The 19,016-nt window shown below is 32.2% G+C and overlaps 1 pseudogene; it reads left to right on the forward strand.

Annotated features, from left to right (window-relative positions):
- The window catches only part of LOC129223169 (uncharacterized), a 189,265-nt pseudogene extending 172,670 nt beyond the window's left edge, over positions 1-16,595 (forward strand).
- The last annotated feature ends 2,421 nt before the right edge of the window (positions 16,596-19,016 follow it).

Here is a 19,016-nt window from a genome sequence, read left to right on the forward strand (position 1 = left end):
AAAGTTATGATAGAAAACGGTAAATTTCATGTGATTTCCCCATTAAAGGATTAAATATAAAACTCATTGCTACAAAAATTCGTTGCTTTACAACAGCAATATTAATAATAATCATAATGAAAATTTTGAATTAAGACTTCTCTGGAGCAAGCATAGAATTTATTGTTTTCTTAGGATTTTATCCTCATCTATGACAATAATCGATATCGGGTAAAAAACAATTAATTTTGGCAACAGTTAGAAAATAGTGTTAATTGTCTAAAATTACACAGGTCTGCAAAATTCGGGCCATGAAAAAGTGATTGTAATGTAATGAGTGACTTTTATTCTATTGGGTGCATTCAAATATGACTTCCATTTTTCTCAATAACATAAGATATTTTCACCAATTGAGCTTAAACATAAGAGCAAAAAAGCCTATTTTGTCCTATTCTGGGAGAAAGTCTTTTCAATGTTTAATACTTACAAATTAGTTTATGCATAAACTTACAATTGGAAATCAGTTACTTAATATATCTATTAATTTCACAGAAATAAGAACATAGCAATAATAAATTATAACGATTCAATTATAAAGTGAGGCAAATTTTTCAATTGGCACTGTTTTTTTTGCAACCAAAGACTGCGTAATAATGTTTCTCGGCTTTCACAATGTAACCAAAATATCGTCATAAAAAGAATTTTTATATTTTTTTTTAAAATATAAAATAATACGCTAACTAAATTAGGCAAAACTATTAACAGCATAAAAACTTCCATTAATTTGTTTTTGTGCACAATTTCAAACACTTGCCATGTATCACTACTTATTTCGGAAACATTTCGGAAGAAAATGTTTAGCATCATTTTATGGTCAGCAAAAACATATCAGTATTTGGCGACAATATCTCATTGACGAAAATAAGTAACAGACAGTTTTTTCACAAAGTAAGGAGGGAGAGTATTATCCTAGTTTTCCTAAAACGATAACTACAAATTTGGTAGCATTTTGAAACGCACCAAGAAAAAGCTACATTTTTTAAAACCGTTTGTATTTCAAAAGCCATATAAAAAAAGTTTTTGACTGTGTTAAAAAAAAAAGTAAAATTTCATATTTTGGAAATTCTTCAAATATTTATAAGCTTAAATGTCGTGCTTTCGTTTCTAACTGAATACTATTTCGTTCTTTAAACTTATTTCTAATTTACTTTTATTTAACCACATAAAAGCGTGGTGTTTTGAGTTCTTTCAATTAAAACAGAAAACTAATGAAAATAGCGATTGTTTTTCACAATTATTACTGACCCAGGCAACGCCGGATATTTTTGTTAGTATTATAATAAATTGTGAACTGATAATTGTGACTTATTTCTCGTTTTTTGCATTATGCATTTTTTATAAAATATAGAGTGTGAATACGCAAGACCGATAAGCAGTAATGACCTCCAGATTACAGTTTTTTTTTTTACATTATAGGGTAAGTACTTTTAAGTTGAGCTGTATTAAATTTCGGCAGAACATGTACTAAATACAAAGTCAGTCTCTCAATTACGTTGTATCTCTTTTACTCACAAATTCGTTTTTAATTCTTCAAAATCTCAATTATCTTTTTAAATTAATAATAAACCAACATTTGTTTCATTCAACACAAATAGCATGTTAAGATTTTTTTTTCAAAAAAGGTTAACGGTCTGTAACTTTGTTCTTTACCTTGTCAAATTTTATAAAGTATAATCTTCAAAGAAAAAGTTTATCTTCATTTTTTTTTTTTTTTTTTTTTTTTTTGTGATTTGGATCGCTGTTAGCCTTTGAAAATGATGTGTCTAAAAATTATCCTTATGCTATAAAGGACAAAAATGGATGCTTTAAGGACAGGAGCTTGACAAGTAAAAGATAGAACAAGTTTTATCTGGGGGTTATCGTTTAAGGAAAGAGGCCCAGATGCTTTTTAAGCCCCAGGCTACTGTTGGTAGAACGACAAAGGCGTTTAATGCGACCAATAAGAAAACACGTTCGCTTGACTTTGGGAGAAAAAAACCTCACAATCTTGAATAGATCCAAGGGGACGAAAAAAGTGCTGCAAAGTCCATATTTTTTTTTCCACGGATTCTTTTAGTAACTATAAAACCACCTGATAAAGAGTAGGTGGCTATCGCTAAGGAGTATAGAACACATTTCATTATTATTTTTTGTTTTTTTATGACTATCGGAAGATATACTTTCTAACACTTGTATTTCCAAAGAAAGAAAGAAAAGCAAAGGTTAAAAAATGTTTATATATGGTTTTCGTTTTTTTATTGAAGAAAATATTTTTCTACAAAACATTCGTTGTATTTTCCTGCGACTATTTTCCCAGTATAAAATCTATAACCTATCTTTAAAGAAATAAATAACGTTTTCTTAGTATTACTTAACATTTCTAAGATTGTAACTGATAAGCTAGATGCAAAAACATTTATTTGAAACATTGTTTTTTACATAATTAAAAACATTTCATAATTACAAAATTGACCTGGAGAACAGGAGGAATATTGGAGATTAGGCGGGAATCCGTGTTTTTTGCAAATCTCAAGGCTTTGTCTAAGTCTTCTATTTCGCATTACCAATGGGTATCATCCCATAGAAATTTAACATAGTATAATGATATTGCTGATGAACTGACCTAGAAGGGATCTTCCTCGCCGCAGTGATTTGCTGAACCTTTGTCATTAAGTGAAATTTTCTCCAGAAGCAGGGCACCTATTAATACCTACCGTAAAAAAACCGACACTCCATTTCTAGTATCGTGCCTCTGGCCCAGATACAGCTGTTGACTATGGAGGAGACCGGCAGAGCCAGACAGCTTTGTCTCCGCTGAATTCTGGACACCTTAGATCACTGAGATGTACTTTTTCGAGATGTACCACATGTAATTAAGGCGACGCCACTGCGGAACACTTACTCTCTTGTGTCGCGTGAGGGCATTCTGGACAGACCTGGTCTGCTGTAAGAGCGGTTGAGGGCAAATGAATTCATGGATCTAATCTAAATTCAGATCAGTGAGGATTAGAAACAACAACAACAACAAAATCGAAATACAGTATTTCGAGCCATATTTCCGATTTCATAACCCCAAACGAAGCCAGTCCTTAGGACTCCATCCAATATGGTTACGAGTGCAGGACAAACGTTCCGAGAGATGTCAAACTGAATGTTAAGGCATTAGATTTGGTGTCCTTCTATCACAGCCCATTAGGGATACATTTTTCTACCATCTTCTAACAGACATGCCTATGGTATACCTCAAAGGGATATTTAGAATTATTTTCATGTAGTTCTTCTAGTCTATTAACCTTGACTATGCTACATACAATTTGCAGGTCTCGGTCATTAAGTGCAGTCAGGCCGGCCGGACAGTGGGGCGAAAACGCCCAAAACGCGTTAAAATGTTTTTAAACTTCTCGTTTGTTTGTTTAAACATGCATGTTATTATGGAGTTTTTTTTTTTCGAATTGTTTTTGCTAAGGGTCCAAAGTTCGCAGGTTTACGCAGCTAATTCCTGTTCAGGGTCTTTCTACAGACCATTTATGACTAATTAATACTACTTTCTAAGTGGACGTAAGAGGACATTTTTTGTATAGTGTTTTGAACAAAAAAAAAAAAAGTAACCTTGAATTCTCAAGTTTCCGGTTCTGATCAAAACCAATTTTCGGTTTGAGAATTTGATTACTCATTTTTTCATCCTATTAATATCGTTGGACACGAGAAAAAATAAATAAAAAAAAAATACATCCGCCTTTAATAAGGAAAAAAATATAGACTGCTTAAAAGCAATTTTTATAAATTCCCACACTCATGGTTCTTCAACTTTCTAAAGGCTCTCTTCAGCTTTGTAGTGGACGAAGGGCTCTAAAATTCCAGTTCTGATTGCCTACGAAGTAGGCCTGTGCAAATTTATTAATCCTCAATAGGTTTAATGGTAGGAAAAAAAAAACATTTACAAGCGCTTTTTGTTGTTTTCACCCCACTATGAGCCGTTGCGTTGTCCATTGTGTAGGCTTATGCTTAGAATGAGACTCTTTCGACACTCTTTCCATACTGATAATCTCAGACGGATGAATTACGAAATGGAATATTTAACGTGTATAAATCCAACTACCATTCAAGTTTTGAAGTCATACTTTTAGTTGTCATGTGGAAATTACTGAAAAAGAAGTATCCATTTTACCTTAATATATTACAGCGATTTAAAATTCTAAACGCTAATGTACATGTACCTTGTGGTTTTCAAAGAATGATCAATTAAAAATGGGTGGCAAAAACAACGCTTTCACCTAAAAATTTGAAAGCATTTCATTATAAGAAATATTTTTCATTATTTTTTTCAAATATGAAGGCTCACTCTATTATCTAACGTAGAATTAGACACAAAAATATAAAACAATTCTAGAAATTTGAATACACTCGAACTGTTAAAGAAGTAATTCTTTTCTGGAAAAATGGCTTTCTACTGAAAAAAAAACTCTTTTTTAAAATGTTTTTGTTTTGACAAATACAAGTCAAAACGTGTTATTTATGTCGTATTTAATAATCATTTTAAGTTTTTGAAAGGTGTAATGAATATTGAAGAAAAGAAAATATTTAGGATGATCGTCTACCTTAAAAAAAATTTCATGAAACTAACGTAAAGCATTATTAATGCAACATCACGTAGGCATTACAAATGCAAGTTTCAAAAAGTTTATCGGAAAGATAATACATTGTTTTAGACCTCCATTCATGAATCAGCTTTCTTCCTTTATGCATTTTCAATGAGAACTTTCATTAATAAACTCATATAATTAGCTTTTGTTCATTATTCAAAATATTTTCGCATTTCGATAAAGGTGAATAATAAACACTTTCATTATGAGTTTCCCAATCTCAGAAGTTAAACACTTTCAGGCTTTAGATTGTAGGATTGGAAAACGATTTTATCAATGCTTGCCGACAATACAGCCTATTTGCATGTTGAATAAAAGCTTTTAAGTTTCTCACAGAATCTCACAGTTTACGTCATAACTGGTAGAAACGATTTGCCCATCCACCCGTATTACCCGCTACTGTTTCAAAAAGCTAATCTGGCAACAGCTGCGCATCGTCGCCAGCTACAAGTTCCGATAATCGATCTGGCAACCGGAAACGACGAAGGCGAGGAATAGAATATTCTTCCGCGCGCCTTTTCGGGATATTTAAATGGACCCATTTATTCCCACCGCCGGTTCACTCCTTTGCCGATTCATATTGGATCAGCAATAAATCACGATCTACGGAGGTAAATAGTTCCATTTATATTCCTGGGTAGGAATTTTCTCAGATTTTTATTTATATTTCCTAAACGGGTCGCTACTGAAACGTTTGAGCAGTTTTAACATAAAAGAGGAAGACGATCTACTTGTTTCCACGTAAAACAGTTTGGATTTTCCTTGGGGGGTTTTATGGGCGTATACTCATATTTATGCGTCTTTACGGTTTTTGTTTAGGAGCTTTTTACGGGATAAGTTTAAAATCCAGGGTTTTATGTACTGTTAGATCTACAGAACTGTTTATTACGGAACATTTTGAAACCTTTAAATGCATCATAGCTTAAATGGATTTCGTATATAACATACGGCTTCCAATGTACTCATATCATCTACGTACTTTCATCTTAAATAGCTTCGACTAAAAAAGAAAGTAACTTTTAGTAGTGGCTAGTGGGTTGATTCAGGCGGGTTAAGTCTTGAATATCCACTTTTGAATTCCTAAACACATGCCATTTCTATATTAAAAAGCATTCGTGTATCGAAAAAACTAAGCGCAAAATAAATCGCGCTGAAGGAACCATGCAAGTTGAGTGAAAAAACAATTAAAGTGGTCAGCATCAGATAAAGTTTGGATTATTTTACCTCCGTAAATCTAGCTGTGTTCACACTTAAAACAAGGATCCGTTTTAACTGAGAAACACGTGTAATATTATTTTACTAAGTTCTGCAAATAAATAAAATGAAAAGGACGCATTCTGGGAAATCGCTAAGTAATTATTCTTTGCTCTCACTATTTCCTCCACTAGTCAAACAGTTGAATTTGACCGAGATATTCAGCAATCAATGACTTTTATTTAATGTAAAGTAAATTTGTAAGTACGCTTAACAAATAAAATTGATGTCTTTTCATTTCCTTTGATTTGAAAGCTTTTTCTTTGAAAATATTTTTTTCTCCCATTTTCAACATATACTCAATCATTAATTAAAATATAACTTTTTTCGGAAAAAAAAAAGTTATCCGAATTTCTTACAATACGAATGACGTCCGGTGCAATTGATTCGGAAAACTGGACTTTCAGTGTATCACACTGCATTGTTGAAATGATTTCCCGGATTACTGACAGAAATTCAAAATGTATAACAGCAGTATATTGCATTCAGGAACTTAATTACCAAAAATAGTAATTCCTTTTTCCAGTTTCAAAACTTCAATTATCCGCGGACGTTTATTGCATGCATTAATCGAAATTTCGCTATGCTCAAAATAATCAAAAAGATGGCAAGTCGGTGTCACGCACTAATCCCATCCGTTAGTTGGCTAAATAGATTAAAAGAGGCAAGTAGGCACTAGTAGTTTCATTACTATCAAGTTTCCACGATGGTTATTAATGAAATGAATTCCAATGAGAAATTCACTCTTTATCACTGAAGCAGAAAGAATTATTCAATTAATCATCCGCCGAGCTACAAATTTAGGACGGCCGTTTCAACTTGTTTTAGTTATCTCCCTTTAGATTTCAAGCTTCGCTACAGTTACTATTTTCTATGTAAAAAGTGACATTAGCACTTTTTCGCTACTAGTTTTTAAGCTTTCAAAATCGTTTTATGGAGCAAGTGATAGTTTGTATGTTTCACGTTTCTTTTCATTTATTTTTAATGCTGTTAAAGTAATGTTTGTCGCAGAAAGGAAAACACTTTTGTTATAAAGTAAAACAAGAAAATATTTTTATTATAAATGTATGTAAAAAGCTGTAACGACGATTGTTTTTATGAATGAAGGTTGCTTTATTTTACATTCTTCATGCCATTAAAAGTTCTAAATTTAGTAAGTATCTTTTTTAGTTCGAAATCATCACCACAAACAAAAGTGATAATTGAAGGTTTATATTCTTGAAAAAAAAAAAAAAAAAAACAATGAAATAGCAAATAAAGAAATTTAGAAAAAACACACCAATACAGTAATTTTTAATGGACATTTAAATTTTTTAAATACTGACACTCTGCTTATTGAAAACACGGTTTAACTGTAGAAGTTAATTAATTAAAAGTAATTTTTGCACAAAATAAAATTAAGACACCATAACAAAATAAAGAAATATATTAGAAGGACAGATTACAATAGTTACAATTTAAAAAAAATGTCTCAGTGAAAATATTCTTTATTGTTTATCACAGATGCAAACGAAATAGATAATGTTAAAAGTAAAAGAAAAAATCCTGTGTTCTAGCTCAGTTAATAAGTTGAAAATATTACATAGTTGCATGAGACACCACAGCAAGACAAATACCAAATGCCACAAATGATAACGTTAAGGATTAAAATATTTCTATACAAACGTAAAAATAACGACAATCCAATTTGTTTATACTTATCGCATTGGATTGACAAAAAGCGTCGCTTGACAGCTAATTTAAAACTCAATGCAATTTGATGTTCTTTTTTTTTTCTCAGCGATAATGATTTCATTAAATTGTTGATTTGAGCAGCGTAAATCAACTGAAAGTTTTTGACAGTGTCGTTTTTGTCCTAATGTTGTGGTAAAATGTCATGCTCAAAAAAACATAAATTGTTATACTTCTGTATCTTACAATCATTGTCAATGAATTAATAACCTCTAAATAAAGTCAAGTAGTCGTTTTTACTATATTGAATATTATTCGCACTTGTTGCCACTTTTATCTAATTGAAGGTATTTTTAAATGTGAGTTTTGATATAGCGAAAGTATTAAAAAGCTTTTTACGGGAGAAAGGGCAGTTTTTATTTTTATTTGATTTATCAGTAACTCATTTATAATTTTGATTTTAGTTTCTGATAGAAAAGAATATTTTCGACATTCATATCAAGCTGTTTTAGTGTATTGTTTTAATATACAATGCGTAAACTGTTTTACCTTTTCTGTAATATTTATGTTTTACATATATCAAAAGTAACAGACGACAAAAGCACCAAAAATTATTTTTAGTCGTCATCTTCGAAAATAGCAATCACACATTTTACCATGGCTTTATATCAAATTCATAACTATTTATATTTTACCTCCTTCTTTCTACACTAATCTATTACTATCCTAAACACAGCACTACGCTTTTTTCTTAAAGCAAATAATGCAGACTTTTGAAAAATATTTCTTCTTCAGTAGTTCACTTTCTTGCCAAGTAAGTAATCTTTTCATGGCGCATTACAGTAAGTGTTACTCCAATAACATCAGTATTGCTTGCCGACCTGCAAAATAGAAATTACAGCATGTAAGCAATAAAAAAAAAAAAAGAAGAAGATGAAGAAACTGTGCTTGCATTATATTTGATTCACTTTATTTAAATTTTAGATCATTGTTGAAGAAACATTAATTGAAAATATTTTAATAAATATGCATTTTTCAGACAGTTTTTCATATTTAATTAGACTACTGAACTCACGAATTAAGTCACTTTTTCAAATGCAAAACACCTAATTGAAATGATTGAAAACCTTTCGAAACACAACCTAGTTTTAGGATATAGTTTCAGTTTAAGTTAAATGATATTTCTCTAAGTTTTTGGTTCCAATGTACTGGTCTTTTTTAAATTTTGTTTTTCTTTTTTTAAAAAAACTCGGATGCGCATTGTTCTAAGATTAATAACGCAATAATGCATACACAATGTCATTGGAAAATTTAAAAAGCAACAGTAAATGTTTATACGTCTTTCACGTAAATCAGGCTTTTTTACACAAGTGGTTTTATTGCAGGAAAAGTGAAAGCAAACGAATACAGAAAGCAATTGCATCTGTTCCGCACATAAGTTCATTGAATTTCTTATTTATCTACATTACATGTTTTATATATATTTCGATGAAGATATTTTGTTTCTTTTGCGGTATAGGCATCGTTTGTATAAGTTGCAAGTTTAGGATTTATTAAAAAGTAAGGAATTGAGTTTAAACATTTATGAGTTTTGAATATTTGTTTTTCAATAGAAACCAAATGTGACAAAAATGTTTGTAACGCAAAAAATGTGCTGCGATAATTAAAAAGTTGTATTAATTGATTAAATTAATACAAAAAAATACAAATCATAATATTAGCAACAAAATGAAAAATCTAACTCAATTTTATTCTTTCAAAATGGAAATGAAGGTTAAAATAGATTACATAAAATGCGCTTTACTTGGAAGATTTACTTTTCTGGAAGATTTAAAAGCTTCCAAACACAGTCAGATACTTACAACAATTACTACTTCACTGTTTTCTTTGAAAAAAAAAACTGTTAAAAAACTTGTGCTCAACTCAAGAAAATAGTATTTAACTGGAGGTATAAAATACTGTTAAAAGGCAAAAAATACTGTTGAAAACCTTGAGCTCAACTCAAGAAAATAGTATTTAACTGGAGGTCACCCTAGCAGATCATCAGTAGGCAAATATCCTGTAATTAAGCGGAGCATGTATCCATTTCGTTAAGTTTAATCGCGATAACAGCAAGTATTCTATCAGCAAACCAATATTACCGAAACCAAAATTAAGTCTTTCTTGTGATGTTATTTCTGTTTAAGCGGTTAAAACAACAAAATATTAACACAACTATTATTATTTATTAAGTGCTTAAGAGTACTAACTTTGATCGCATACTAAAAATGCCACACTTTTGCGGGTCTGCGTCCCAAGAAACCTCATAGCACCTACAGCCTTAAAATGTTGTGCAAAATTACTTCGAATCCTGGTGGTTTGCACCTGGGGTTTTGTTTTTTAAAATTCTAATTAGTTTTTGTAATTATTTTTAAATTCAAATTTCGTGTAAATTGCCTATTATTGCCTATTAAAGGGGAAAAAATTACTTGCACATATGAATATAACATATCGTTTGAAAGGATGCATTTTCCACGTTCAACGCAATTTGTTTCAATGCTCTTACGTAAATACGGTAAGAGTTATTTGCGTTTTTAGCTCGAACTTTTTCAGGCTTAGCTAAAACTTAGGCACTACATTCTTCATTAAATCTATAAGTAAAAAGTGAATGAATTATCCCACAGTTTTCTTTTTGACACCACTGGAAAGAGTGGCTTCTTTTTGTTACTCCAGACCTAACTCGACTTATGGTCGAAAAACGTAGCTGCTATCTCCAAAGAAAAAAAAAATAGAAGCACTTTTAATCAAGTTCGAAAAATCTCATTTCCATTTAAATTATTTATGTTTTATTTGGCGTTGTCACAATTACGTCTTTTTGGTTCGTTTGTGTATTTTTCCTTATTCATAAATTTTAAGGGTTTGATTTTAACGAAAAATCTTCAGCTCTACTTCGTTCAAGTCCCGAGCTAAAGAGCAAAATATATTACTAGAGATCACGAATACGGAAGCGACTTTTCAAACGTACACAACTGCAGTTTTGCAATTCTCAGGAGCCTCTTAGCCGGTATCGCTCTGCAAGTTGGCACAAATTATTTTGAAACCCGGGGAAGGGGCGTTTTTTGTTCCAAAGGGCGCTCATAATACGTATTTAATCTGTTTCTTTCTAATTGACAATTTAAATCTTTGCGAATGAAACAACATTGCGAAGCAACCTAGAGGGGTTGGTAAGCGTTAGCGAGCAGGGGGCAGAGCCCCCAAGTATTTAAATATATATATATATATATATATATATATATATATATATATATATATATATATATATATATATATATATATGTTTAAGCTTTTCCTAAAAACCAACTATTAAACTTTCACTCAAATTCATCGAGATAAAATTACGTAAAATTTAAATTATTTTCTTCGCCAAATTTTGAATCGAAGCCAGAGTAAAAAGTCCTTTTAAAATTGCCTCGTCGCATAAGCACTGCAGAAGACAGACTTTAAGAAATATCAAATAAGCGGAAGAAAGATTTTTCTTATGTTTCCTCTTGTCGGAAAGACGCTGTTTACTTCACGGTGCTTTTTTCAAAATGCCAAAGTTAAAAAAAAAAAAAAGTCAAGAATTTAAACAGCTATACTTGTTGGTATTTACTTTAAAACATTTCCTTTCTCGGTCAATATTTTTAAGAAGTGGGTGATTACAACATTCGTTTTCTCAAGAGACTTTTTAAGTACGATCAGATTCGTTGCTATATTAGATTAATTTTTTGCATGATGTATTAATACAAACTTTGAAACTGAATGATGTAACCATTTTGCAAAGGTTTTAAATGGTTTAGAGAGAAGCATAATACAGAGCAATGCCTGCAAAGAAGAGCAAAAAAAAAATGCTAAAAATTAAATACAGTACTGCGGCAATTAATTGGGAAATTTTATTTTTTTCACTTTATCACACGTAAACGAATGAATAAGCACTCAAATTCAGCTCAGAGTTCAAATGGCAGTCATTTTCAAACTAGTGGTTGTTTGTACGCATCTGATAAGTTGCAGGCATATAAATTCTTCCACCAGGTGGCTAGAAGTTGGCAGCGTTAGTTGCTCGCTTGCTGTGGGAGTAATTACAGTCATGGATATCAGCCCTGAAACACGTGCTAAAGTAATTGCACTTAGAGAAAACACTTCTAAAACGTTAGAGGAAATAGGCAAAATATGTGGAGTGAGTAAATCAATTGTCGAGAGGATATGGCTGCGGTTTAAGACAACAGAAAATGTTGGAACCAACCGTATTAGAAAATAAGCCGAAAAATATCAACTTAGGCTCGTGATGACAAAAGTTTACATCGAATGAGTGTTATGAATCCTCAATTAACTAGTTTTGATCTGTCCAAGTCCATGGTGACAGCTGGTGTTGACATTGCACCTTCAACAGGGAGATACAGGGTTTTAGAACGTGGGCGGAGAGCATGTCGACCGTACAAGAAGCAGCTTCTCACACCTCGTATGAAGAAAAAAATGGTTAGAATGGGCATGGAAATATAAAATATGGACTGCGGAGGACTGGGAAAAGGTTTTATTTTCTGTGGTTCAGGGATTTAGGTCCAGGTTCATGAGAAGGATCAAAGGAGAACCTTTTCGTCCGCACCATATTAATCAGGCACCCAAGTATCCACCCAAAAAGATGTTTTGGGGTTGTTTCTGTGTTTCAGGGACATAATCCTTTATTTCCGTAGAAGGAATGATGAACAGTGCCAGCTAAGAATCGATATGGACCCAAAATGTGCATCCAACCATGTCTAAACTTTGGCCGAACGGAGATTAAGTTATTCAATAAGACGGCGCGATGTCTCACATTGAAGCAAATTTTTAATTTCTGCTCTTAAAACAAACTTACTGTACTGGGTTAGCCTGGAAACTCATCAGACTAAAATTCGATTGAAAATTTGTGGTCTATCGTTAAAAAACGTCTTCATAAATTTGACAGCACTACGATGGAAAAGATAATTTCGTCTGTTTCTGACATATGGTATAATGACGTTGAAATTAAAACTATATGTGCCAGTCTAGTACATTCTGTGCCGAAACGTGTCTGTGATGTTCTTAAGTCTCGAGGATGTCATATTAATTATTAGTTTCAAATGTATTCATGAAAAACTTGAATAAAACTGATTTTTTTTTTGAAACAAAATGCATTTCCCAATTAAATGCCCCACTACTGTAACTTGAACTACCGGTATAAATATGCGATTTTCAGTTAGAGAGTTTTTTTAAGTTAAATAAAATTACGGATAAAAGCAAGCAACTTATTTTTGTTGTATATGTTGTCATTGATGTATGTCTCTGTAGTATCCGTATTCGTACGTTGACTGGTTAATAAAATCCTCCTGTGGTCAACTTAGAAGGGTTCTACTGCAGTTGCTCTACAACAAATTTTATTATTTACACTATATGACCAAAATTATTGGGACACTTTCAAAAATTCACATTTTAAGTGATTTCTCAAGAAATGGAAGACTAATTGCTTTGTATCATTTGTCGCATAACAGGAATGTTTTAGCTGACTGTGATGATGTTGTATTCAGTGCTATTGGTAAAATATATTATATATGGAGGTTCATTTGTGATATTATTAGGTTCGGTAGAATGGAAAAGCAGGGCTGTTATTATTATTATTCAGCTTTTATTTTCGTGAATTAATTAATATATTATTGCAAAAAATACTTAGCCCACTACAAGACATTTAACTATTCAAACATTAACGAAAGGACATTTTCTATAGATATATTAATAAGAATGCCTTACCTCATCTTTCTCAAGGCATATGGGCTGTATCCTAAACATCTGCACTGTGCTTTCTACACCCGCTAGAAAAATTCTCCTTCGTCCCTTCTCCTTTCCAAACATTCCCCCGGAACCCAGGCAAGTTCCTCGCCAATTCGCCTCCTCAGCAGTAAAACAAAACCCCGCCAAAAGCGCCAACACACGCATATTTTTACTGCTCGCGAGGCCAAAAATAAGTAATATGTAATTTCAGCATTACACTGACATTTTCTATTAAAAGGTAAATCCCATGCATTTAGGGGACCAGCAACAAATTGAGGAAAGCAAAAAGGTTTTTTGATCATCCTTCATCATAAATAGCAGAGAATTAGTTGTAAATTTTAGAAGTTAGAAATTTTACTATGTACAAGTATGTTACGTACTTTCGAGATAATATCCCTGATATTCATGAAGATGTAAGCATTTCTTTCAGAGCTACGAATTTTATTTAAAGGTTTTTGGCTTGTAACGAGTAAAGTTTAACATCAAAGCTTATTAAACTTTCAGAAAACTTGACAGCACACAAAAGAAGTATTATGTTAAAATTTGAAATTAAAATGCTAAAAATTTGATTAAATATGAACGTGAAATGCAATAATTTTTCACTGCGCATGCGCGAAAGATAGCAGTTTGTAACTTTTATAATCTAAACCCCAACTAGATTCTCCAACTCATAATAAATTTCAGTTAAATACCTTAAAAATTAAAAACGTTAACAGCGTTCTAATGAGCTGAATTAGAATAGCTCTCGGACAGACTACGAATCGTGAGGGATCGTTCGCAAATACTCTGTTTTTATCACAAATCACACTGAGCGATTGCATGTAAATGTTGCAAACTTGCGAACGACCCCTAACAATTCGTCGCCTATCCAATATATATTCAAATTCGGCTCACTATATCGCTGATAACTTTCTGAATTTTTAAGGGGGTCCGGGACACATTTTGAGAAGTTTTTTATTAAATACTTTAGAGTTTTGAAATTCTTTGCACTGGTTCACCATCTATTTAATAAGCAAAATCATAACATATATAGTTAAAAAAAAATTACTTAAATTTAATTTGTTTTTTTTTTCTTTTTTTAAAGGGGTTGCTTTAAATTGCTATAACTCAAAATATTCTAGGTCAACTTTCAATTATTTTTTCAAAAAACTATGCACAAATACCTTAGCTTTAATTTTTATACGGCGATTTTAAAAATATTAATTCAATAAAAAAAATAAAATATTTGAAGAAAAATTTGGAAAAATCAAAGATACTTTTAAAAAAAGTCATTTTTTCGGCAGTAAACTCTTTTTTAAAATTCGCCGAAGAAAATTTAAAGTAAACTGTTTTAAAAAGATGTGAATCTAAATGTCAATACTTTATCTTTATTGGTTCCTGACTTATAAGAGTTTGAATGCAAGAAATTGGGAAAAATTGCATCATGGAGAAAAACCGCGTTCAAAGTATTAAAAATAAATGCAATATTAGTTAAATGCATGCCACAAAAATAATTATATCTTTCGTTCTAATTAAGATAGAAACAAAATTCAAACGTCCTTTTAAGCAGAAAAAAACGGAGTAGTTTTTAAAAGAATAAAAATAAAATTTCAAAACTTGACGATTTTTGTGTCCCGGTCCCGCTTAAAGTATTAAACTAGAATTTTTTTATAAGTTGGAAAATCTAGTTGGGGCTTGGACCATGAAAGTTAAAAATTGCTATATTTCGTGCAAGTGCAAAGAAAAATTGCTTTTAATGTCCATATTTTATGAAATTTTCAACATTTTACTTTTCAATTTAGATATTACACTTCTCTTTTGTGTTGTCAAGTTTTCTGAATGTTTTTTGAAAGTTTGGTAAGTTTTGGTAACTTGTGTTATGAAACAAAAGCCTTCAAATAAAATTCATAGTTCTGAGAGAAATGCTTATATCTTCATGAATATCAGCGATATACTCTCGAAAGTACGTAAAACAATTGTACATAGTAAGGTAACTAATATTTGAAATTTACAGCTATTATCCGCTATTTACGATGAACGATGATCAAAAAACATTTTCTTTTTACTCGATTTATTGCTGGTCCCCTAAATGCATGAGTGTTATAATTTTTAATGGCAAATAACAGCCAAAACATACCTTTTATGCGAAAAAAGTTACAAAGCACACACAATTAGTCTTTTACTTCTTGAGAAATCTCTAAAAATATTAATTTTTTAAAGTGTCCCAATACTTTTGGTCATACATTGCTCAGTGCATATCAAGGTTTAGTAGTCGAATTTCATTATTTGAACTGATTTATCGTTTTATTCCATTTTCTTCTCAACACTGACATGCGAAGGATCTAAAGTAGTGAAACTCAGTGTTTTTATTAAGAAAAACCAAGTTTAAGTATCATGTAGCTAAAATGAAGCCCTTGAAACTGAAGTACATATATTCAGTCAATTCTCGAAAACGCTAAATCCAGAGGGACCGGCTAAACCCTTCAAGTAATCGGTAGTTCGAGTTATTGAAAATCCCTCTCCCAGCCTTCTCAAGTGTAAGTTTTATTTTATTTTCCAGAAATAATGCATAATAGATAGACTATAGCACATATAGTTTGGATGAAAATAAGTTTTTAGTACTATACGAACACATATTTGCAGATAATAAATTTTATTAAAATGCACTGGCCTCAAAAAGGTTAAGGTGCAACTGGATTTTTGCGCCTAATTTGCGAATGAATGAATGTAGAAACAAAAAATTTTGAGGATATGTGCAGTAAATAGTTTTTTATTGAATGCGTCATAGATATTTATATAAGTGTGTTGCAAAAACAATTTATAACATAAAAAGCAATCTTTCCTGCAAAGTTCATTCTTGAAGAAAACAGAACATCACTATGTCATGTAGTAAAATGTCATAGAAACAATACAAAAATGAGTTTTAATAAGGAATGTGTCCCCCCTCTAACTTTAATTCATTAGTGGCATCGGTTTTCCATGATGTTTATTAAGTTGTCGGGCACCGGAATAGGAAGTAAAGACCAGACACAGAACAAGCCTTGTTCCAGCTTATGTAACGACCTTGAAGGAGGATTTAAAGCTACAACCTATCTGCAGAGAGAGTCCCTAAGATGTTCTGTTGGATTCAGGTCTGGAGATCGAGCCGGCCAATCCATTCGTTCCAAACCTCAAGATACTCCACAACAATGCAAGCTCGGTGAGGTCGTGCATTACCATCCATCAGAATAAAGTCACTATCAGAAGCACCAGCATTTGGGCGGACATATGGATCAAGGATCTCATCCCGATAGTTCAGACCAGTCAGAGTTCTTTCATGGAACACATGCAGGTAGGTGACCACCGAGCAAGATCCTTGTCCAAACCATGATTCAACTATATCTATAACTGTGCCTTTCAACAGTGTTGATTGATGGTATCTAGTGCGCTGTTCCTTCAAGATCAGTAGAAATCCTGAATCACTTTCCGATGTAAATCTGGACTCGTCTGTGAACAGCACAGAAGCCCATTGTCCAGGAAACATGTTCTTTTGCCCAGCATAGGCGGATCCTTCGCTGTGGTCCGATGAGCGGAACAATTGCAACAGGCCGCAGTCTTGCATAGAGACCTGCATTGTGAAGACGATTTCGCACCGTGGTAGCAGAGATTCTTCTTCCTGATGCTACAAAGTGGTTTGCAACGAGCTGCGACACATTAGTGGTTCTTCTCCTTTGGGCCGAAAGAACTAGAAAATAGTGTTGTAGCTTGTGGTCGACCTGGAACAGGTCTTCTGCACACAGAATCTTATGATTGGTAATGATCCTAAGGTCGCTGAACAAAACTACGAGACACATTGAAACGTCTAGCAGCATTAGCCTGAGACAATCCCATTTCCATGCATCCAACTGCCCGCCGCCTTAGCGAATCGGGCAAACGACGTCTCTGATACATTTTTAAACCCTATTGACTAGGGTCATCGAAACTGTCAACAACAGTTGAAAATCAACACAACTTACACACATAAGTACAAAAGCTTGAGATTTGCATATTTTTTCTCACTCATAAAGATGTGTTCTTCTCTATAAAACAAAAGTGGCAGCAATGTTTTCTTCACAAATAGTTTTAAAGTTCGTTATTATTATTCATGCAAACTATGCATTTTATGGTTATTGCCATTTTTTTGATGGTGAGCTTCGAAAAAAAATGTTGTACCTAAACTTTTTTGAGGTTAGTGACGTCAAAAAATGCGATTATTTTTGAATGCCTATTTTTTATTGTCATATCTTAAAACGATACTAAGTTTTTAAACACAATTCGATTTATCCGAGTTTTAGAATTTATGCAGTGAAATATTTATAAAATCTGACATTTTCTGCTGGAAGTGGTAAAATAGGCCGAAACTAGCCCAATCGACAATAATCACGCGATCTTGCAACCCTGCGCATTACGGAGCCCTATTGTGTATAAATAATCATCATCCATACAAATAGATGAATAAAGAAATATATTAAAGGAAATGAAGAAAAATCCCTCTAAATCATTGTTTTTATAAATAAAATAAAAAGAAACTTTTGTAAAAATTTCGACTTAAAATGAGAACAGTTGAGATATAGAGTCAACTTTGTATTAAAAATAGTAAATTCGACCGATTGAAAACTTCGAGACAAAAGAACATTCGAGTTATAAGACTTTGAGTATTCAAGAGTTGACTGCGTATATTTTTTAAATATTATTTTTAGCCTGTAATAATGAATATCTGATAATTCACTCAGGAAATGTATAAAATACCAAAATATTAGGATAAGGTTTCAACAATATCTTTGATGAACTCCTCCATTTGCTTTTCGCCATTACTCGTACGCAATCACAATATAGCGTGGTTTCCCTTGTTCAAGCTTCGCTGAACATCTGAAGAAGTACAGAAAAAAGATGTGAGGGATATAATGGTCCCTTGCACAAAGCAGGGTTACGCCTCATATCCACTACACACGCGAGCTCTGGCTATTATCACCCTATAAATCTGGCAATGCAATACGATTCCGATTCTTCCTCTCCATTCTACATCGATTATGATCAGTATCTGTAACATAAGTCCATAAATTAATGCTTTATATCGTGAAGTGGTTGAAGATTCTTAGTTGTTGTTGATGGACATTCGATTAATGTAGATAACGCGTGTATCCTTTGGAGATATTGTTAGGAACTGACGGGTGTATATTTAGTAGTTTGAACTGAAAACTGGTCGATAAGTACATGATAGGATTGACAAGAAAAACATAATTTTTCATATTACCTAATGTTTATTACCCCCAAAGATATTTTCAATAAGGAACATTAAAAACGTGCTTTTGTTTTCATTATTGATAACCTGAAATTACTTTCATTATCAACAATTAAAATGTTCCAGAGCGGCTCTTTAACTATATAGTTAACCTTAGTTGGCTAAACAGCCTTTTGTAGAAGCTTTTTAATATTAAATAAACTTCTCGCAGTAAAAATAAGTCTTATTACGTATGTACATTTTGCAAAAGCAAAAAAAAAAAAGAACAAAAAACTCATCACTCTTATACAAATCAATTATCAAATCCCAAGTTGTTTTCTTCGTACTTGACGTGAATGTCTTTGAAAAATGCTCCAATTAGACTTTTCGTCAAGTCGACAAACATCTTTTGA

Source organism: Uloborus diversus, chromosome 5 (assembly GCF_026930045.1).
Source record: "Uloborus diversus isolate 005 chromosome 5, Udiv.v.3.1, whole genome shotgun sequence".
NCBI lineage: Eukaryota > Metazoa > Arthropoda > Arachnida > Araneae > Uloboridae > Uloborus > Uloborus diversus.